Source organism: Sinocyclocheilus grahami, unplaced genomic scaffold, assembly GCF_001515645.1.
Source record: "Sinocyclocheilus grahami isolate Dianchi unplaced genomic scaffold, SAMN03320097.WGS_v1.1 scaffold339.1, whole genome shotgun sequence".
Lineage (NCBI taxonomy): Eukaryota > Metazoa > Chordata > Actinopteri > Cypriniformes > Cyprinidae > Sinocyclocheilus > Sinocyclocheilus grahami.
The window spans coordinates 1,208,420-1,215,755 of record NW_015505518.1 but is presented as its reverse complement, the minus strand read 5'-3'; positions in this window follow the sequence as shown (position 1 = coordinate 1,215,755).

The following is a 7,336-nucleotide window of genomic DNA, read 5'->3' as shown; positions in this document are numbered from 1 at the left end:
ATCAGAGGCTTCAGCAGTGTATGCTTTTTTTTTGATTAGGCTAGCCCTTTGTTTTTTTACAAAACAATTACATTTAGTGGTCGACCGATATGGGTTTTTTGACAGCCGATGCCGATATCTTGGAAAGCCGATATCATTTTATTTATTTTAATTTATATTTAAGAAATTTGAAATCATAAATAATTGTGTAAAATAAACACATAAAGCATTTTTCACAAATAAATATTTAATAAAAATCGAATTAAAAAGGAAGTAAACTCTGTAACCAACAGTGCACTCAAATTCTATTATTAAATTTTTTTTCAAATAAAGCCAAGGTAGCACTCATTTTACATACAGCACACAGTGGAAATGACATGAATATGGCAGTGGGCAAATGCATAAAGCGCAGCATAATTTGAAATCACGAGTTTAAAGTTTGTCGATCGCGTGTCTCCAGTCAAGCTGAACTCTCCACCTGTCAGCATTCAATTCACACGGATCGACCGTCACGCAGAGAACATTCAGGATACAAATGCACACTTTACAAGATCTCACAACTGGATCCGACTAAGTTTGCAAGGTTTTTGAAATTAAATGTTCATTAGTCATTCAAAGATTTGTTTAAATGATATAAATGCATGTTTGCTGAATGCTGATTGCAAATGAGAAAGTATTATAATGTTTGCCTTTCTATTACTAATAATATAAAAGCAGTCGTTATAATACTTTTTGTATACATTTTAATTCCTTTGTTTAACCGTTCTATCTGATTATTAGACAAACTTCTATCCGTATTAGACAGAACTGTTAATGACGACGGCGAACAAGAGGGAGAATGTGAGCACTGTGCTCAGACGCTGCCATTCTCAGCGCCGTCACAATAAAAGTCCTGCCTCGAACACATCGGCCAAACAGGAAAACTTACCGGCCGATGCCGATATTTAAAAAAAAAAAAGCCAAATATCGGCCGATATATCGGTTGACCACTAATTACATTTACGTGATTGTGACTCACACTCAGTAGGCCTATGTGCAGTTTATATTATGCGTATATAATTATAATTAACATTTTTGCAGATATTTAATGTACAGTAAGTGCCATAGGCTGTTATGTAGAACAAGGTGTGGGTTGTCAGAGAGTGGTTTGTATGTGTGTACTAATGTGTGTGCATGTAATTTTGGAGAGAGAGAGAGATTCTGCACCGCCAATCACAAATAAATCCCACCGCTGTGCATACAGTGGAGCTTTGCTGGCATCTAATGGGAAAAAGTTTGTTACTGCTCCCTAAAAAAAATCTTACTGAAAGCTCATTATTTGAGGTATCAACCTCCAAAACACAATTTGTTTAAATGCTTTGGTTTTCTAGCAGTTTTTGAGTTCAACGTGTTTTCCCACCACTTTATTTTTCACTTTTTTTTTTTTTTTCCTAAAAGACAATAATCTGCCAAAGGAATCGGTTATCGGTATCGGCCAAAATTTTCATATCGGTGCATCCCTAGTCTTCTTTAAAATGAGACTAAATTTAGGTCTGTGCTCTAAAGCTTCAAATGTTTATGACAGTTTTTGACAGACATTTTTGTCCTCTATAGGACCTTTTTAAAATGATGCACAAGGGTTAAATTAGTGCAGTCAGTATGTCTGTGGATGGCATACTCATTCCAAAAAAATGGAAACGTGGATCCCAATGTTGAAGGATTTGATGATTTTACTATACAATAAAATGTAACATTTATTCCCATTTGTAATTTCTATTAGTGCAATATAATCCCATGTGCAGTCAATTCTGCTTTTTTATGTACATTTATTATTCTCATTTCTGCTGCCTATTACCCATTTTACAACAATACACCTGCTGAAATTATGCTGCCCTCCCCAGCTCCACTGTACAGGTTCACATTCACAAGCACATCACATTCATGCTGGTGATTTCTGGCTATGGATAGTGTTTGCTGAGAAGATACAAAGACAAGATTTCCAGTCGGACAGTATTATTTCAGCCTTATTAATTCGCCTGCCAAAATTATACTGCTATTTACAGAAGACATTTCTTGCTGTGAAGTGTGTTTGATGAGAAGATTGTGAAAAGTCTCTTATGGTCACCAAAGCTGTCTTGATTTGATAAACCGATATTTACAAAATATTCAATATTGTAAAATATCATTACAATACAAAATAAATATTTTATGTTTTATGTATTTCAAATGTAATGTATTCCTGTGAGTTTTCAGCATCATTACTCCAGTCTTCAGTGTCACATGATCCTTCAGAAATCATTCTGATTTGCTGCTCAAGAAACATTTCTGATTATCAATGTTGAAAACAGCTGTGTAGCTTATTTGTGTGGAAATCGTGATACATTTGACTTCCATGATTCTTTGAATAGAAATAGAACATTCTATTTTTAAATCATTTTAATGTAACAATGTAATGTGTCTTACTGTCTTTTATAATATATATATATATATATATATATATATATATAAACTTTTGACAAGAAATACTACATTTCGAGTCCGTAACTAAGTAAATACGTTCATTTAAATTATTTGTTGTCAATTCCCAAAGACCCATTACTCAAGTTTTAAAGCTGACATTTCTTCACTGTGTTCGGTTATTTATTTTGTAAATTGGCCTACACATGGATCCTGTTATTCGCAGCCAAATAATAGATTATAAGACCTATGGCTCATACCCTGTTGGTTTATCAAAACAATGCTTAGACCTGAATGTTTGATTATGTCGTGCTGTAACTTGGGTGAAAAAGATTGGTTTCAAACAGCTTTGAAGAGCAAACAGTGCAGAACTTTTTATTTTATTTGTCATTTAAAAAAATAAAAAAAAGTAATATAAAAAAAAATTCTGGCTGTCAAAATTCAGCACAACACTGGTTTATAGGAACAGCGTGTTTAGGGCACTTCATATATAGCTCGCTGGTTAGAAACCAATGTTTGACAGCGCACAGAACACCCATTTGAGATTTTCCTCCATTTGCATGAGCTGATGTTTATCTTGTTCAATCAGCAATCGTTTGCATTTGAATGGCTTTAGAATTGTTGAAGATAAGTGGTGTTTATGACTCGGTTGCCGTGTGTCATTCCCGACCTGCGTGCACGTCATTGTGGTGCGATTATGGGGGTTACTAGAGTTCAGATGCAGTGCTGGGCTGTTGCCTTCAGTTTAGTTAGTGAGTGGTTTTTACTCATGCACAGTAGGGCTGAACGATTAATTGCATTTGCGATATCGCGATATGAAACATTTCGATTTTTCAATCGCAGAGGCTGCGATTACACGGTCACGTGACAGGCGAGAGTAAAGAGGTGTGTTCGACTTGAAGATCAGATCGGTGTATGACATCAAAGTACGGCGAGAGAAAGCATAAGGAGACGTCCGCGCTCTCTTATAGCTCTCGCAGTACTTTGATGACACACACCGATCGGTCTAAGCAGCGCTGCTTCAAGTCGAGTGCGGGCCATCAGCAGAAAAAGAAAATAAATAAAACAGTAAACAGCCAAAGGATGTAACTTAGAATGGGAGATGGATCGGTTTGTGAAAGTGAAGAGAAAAGCCATAGATGAAGTCGCACAGACCCAGGCAGGTGCTGGTCATTCAAAAGCTAAATGCAGAAAATATGACGAGGCATATCTTGCTCTCGGCTTCACTCACCGTGTCTATACCGCACGCTACAGTTGTGCGTGACAGCTCTACACTGGAGGCGACAAAGCGACCGGTGCAAATCATTTTAACTTTGTGTCAGTACGTCATAAATGGAACAAGGCATCAGTTTAATACACCGCATACAGTGTACACAGCGTCACTGATTATAATGGTTTCTACTGTATTTTGCCGCTCGCATCCGGTGTAGACACGGTGTTTAATATCGTTGAGGAGGAAAGCCTGTGTGTCCTATGCCTTAGCGGACCGCAAGAAACCCACAAAAAATAAATAATTAAGAGAGAGAATAATAATAAGTTATTCTCTCTATGCTATTTTTCAATGTTTCAAGTGATGCAGGTGTTTTTTTCCCTGTAGGTTTTTTAAATTAAAAAAACATGAATTTTTCATAATGTTTAGTGAAATTATTTGGTAGTCTGAGGGGGGCGCAACCAAAAAAGTTTGAGAAGCACTGGTCTAAAGTTAACAGACAGTGTTTAAAAAGTGCAGTGCACATGTTTACATATGTTTATTACAGTGACTTTTAATAACCTAAAGTAGTGTGGTAAAGCAACAGCTGTGTTTTTATATTTCTGCAATCTACTTTAGTTTGTGTGATTTGTTACTGACTTTCATTTTAATGTTTACACCAGGCTATTTAAACATACTTATTACATGCTTACAAGGTTGGAAGTTCAACAAATCAGTCAATATACTGTGATTGTAGTTGTTAAATAAAAATGTTATTCATATCAATTCATGCATCACCTAATTTCATCGTAACGTATAGGCTTGGCTTAGAGAAATGAACATTTGGGTTTAAGCTATCTAATAGTGTGTTGAGCATACTATACAATGATTTATAGCTTGTCTTTGTTGAATAATACAGAACATAAAGAGCTTTAAAAAAAATAATTGCATATTAAATCGCAATATCGTTTAAAAAGAAATCGCAATTAGATTATTTTGCAAAATCGTTCAGCCCTAATGCACAGTGAATAATATTAGTCATGTTTTTGTATAATTCCAGCGCATATGTGTAACTGTATTTGGGTGTTTAATATGTTATGCTAATTGTTCCTATTATTAGTGATTATTTAAATTTTCTCTCATTTTTAAAAGGCTTTTTTTAACTCCAGTTCCGGTTTCATTAACAATAATAACAACAACGGTCGAAACAAATTTCACACTACAGGACTTGGAATGCAGACAGATACAAAGTTAAACCGCTGAATATCTTTCGAGCTTCAGCGACGTATCGGCGCTTAATCCAGATCGTTTCTTTTGACAATTCAAACATAGCGGTTGTCACTCACTTGAATGAGCGCTGATTTACTTTGGATTTCAGGCTTTTGTTGGTCTTAATTAGCTGTCAGTGAACGTAAAATCAGGCAATAAACATGTAGTGTGTTGGTGGCATTATGAACCGGCTTGGTTTCAGTGAATCAAAAGCATGTATGAATCAGTCGGAGCGGTTCTTGAATTATTCACTGAATTGCATGTCAGGACTTTCATGAGGACTGATTCAAACTCACTACATGATTTTGTATCTAAATTAATAAATGAATGAAATTTTACCTCTTTTTTTTGTATTTTAATTTAAATATATTATTAAGGGCAATGAATTAATGGGTTGCAAAAGCAACATTTTGTTAATGGATCTGTTTCAATACTTGGAACCCTATGTTTCACTATGTGCAAATCATTTATACTTTGGACTTAATCCAAACCTGTCATTCTTTGCCAGCCATATGGCACATGCACAACATTTATTAATCCTCTTTCATTAGAGCAATAATGAATTGGCTCACAATAAAAGATGTTATTGAATCAGTTATGCAGTGATGCTCATTTTGACCAGGTTCAGTTAGAAAGCACATGTAAATAAAGTTGTTTATAATAAATGTATAGTTCTTTTTCAATTGTAGTACTTTTTATTTGTGCCAGAACAATGTGTAATTGCGTGTAATTGGGAGTATTTTAAAAATAGGATATATATTATGTATTATTTTATGTCACACTATATCCATGACACTGCTCTGTTTCAATCCTTTCTAACCTTACCTTTAATCCGATTCAGCTGGTTAATTAAACCTAACACTGTTACTTTGCGCCTGAGGTAGATAACAGCAACCCCATCCACCATCTTGATTGGGGGCATGTAGTCATATTATTGTTGTTGGCCAACTTCGTTTTTCATGATTAGAATGTGAGTCAGAGGTTTATAACAGTGACACCTTGACATTATCCTCTTAACAGCTCCCTGCTTCCTTTGGACAGCAAACAGAGTATTTATCTTCTGTTTTGTAAAAAGGGCTTGACTGACAAGCACCATAATGGGTTTGATTTTGTTTGTTTCAGCCACAGGAGTTTTTTTTATTTTTTATGGCCGTTGGTCTGTTTCAGGCTAGTCGGATCTGGGAGGTTTAAGATATTAAGGAAATAATGTTTTAGTGCAGGTGATAGAAACGGTATCAATTGATGTCATCAAACACTCTAAGTGGATCAGTGGTGAGAATAATGTGCTGCTAAATGCATTTTTTACGTAATTATTTAAGATTATTTGCAACACCATATCTATATCAGGAAAAGTAATGTAAAAGTTGGAAATCTCCTCACCACAGCAACCCAATTGAACAAATCTTGGGTTTCATCCAAATGTTGTTGAATTGCTGCTACATTGACCACAATGTTAGAAAGGCCAGAGATGAGGTTGTGGCCGGGAGGGAAGGGAAACCAGTAATGTTGTGCAGTACAGTAAAAAGTGGATTGTACAGTACTATTCAGTTGAGTCCAAGCACAAGTTTTGAGTCTGCAGTGGTCCGTTCTTCTACTAATTGTGTGCAAGAGATGTCATATCTATTTCTCGAGATCGGTGAATCGTGTGAGCAGCCTGCTTCTTTAGTGTCACCCGAAACGTGTATGAATAAAAGATTATACATGGATGCCCAAATTGACCACAGTTGTAATTTTATCACATTAATTTATTGGTAAAGACTTTGTAACTAAAATCAGCTAACACAGTTGAATAAATATTGTTGGTTTTCCTTGATAAATAGAGCATTTTTTGCAATTAAGAAATGGTTTTTATCCATTTTAAATACAAAGACAGATTTAAGACTGTCTAAGTTACTAACTTAAGAAACCAGGTCAGGTATAGTTCATATATCTGACTGCTTGTATTTATTGGCAAAATTGTATAAATGTGAGGGTGCAGTGCATTGTCAATGCATTGTGATGCATCATGATATCGAATTGAACCGAATCGATTACATGATAATCGTAACCGAACCGTGAGACCAGTGTAGGTTCACACCCCTAGTCGGGTAACAGGTTTGTTTGTTTGTTTATAAATGCCAATGTGTGGGTGCTAATTGGCATATGTTTTTGTTCTTGTACAAGGTTTTGGCCTATGTGTGAGACTCCTGGTGTACTAGGACTGAAAGCACACTGTGCACTGGCCCACTGAGAATTATTGACCACTGAGTCCCTTATAATGATGGTGATGTTCAGTCTGGCAAAGCTAAGAGACCAAAAGCACAATTCCTGCCTGTTGATAATGTTCATCATTTGTATGCATTTTTGATGAGTCTGTAGAATTTGCTGAGACACGGTAGCAAAGTTAACTGACATTTTCCATGATATATTTGAGTCAGTATCTAAGGAGAGCTCTTGTAAAAATTGCAGTTGAAAGGATATAAA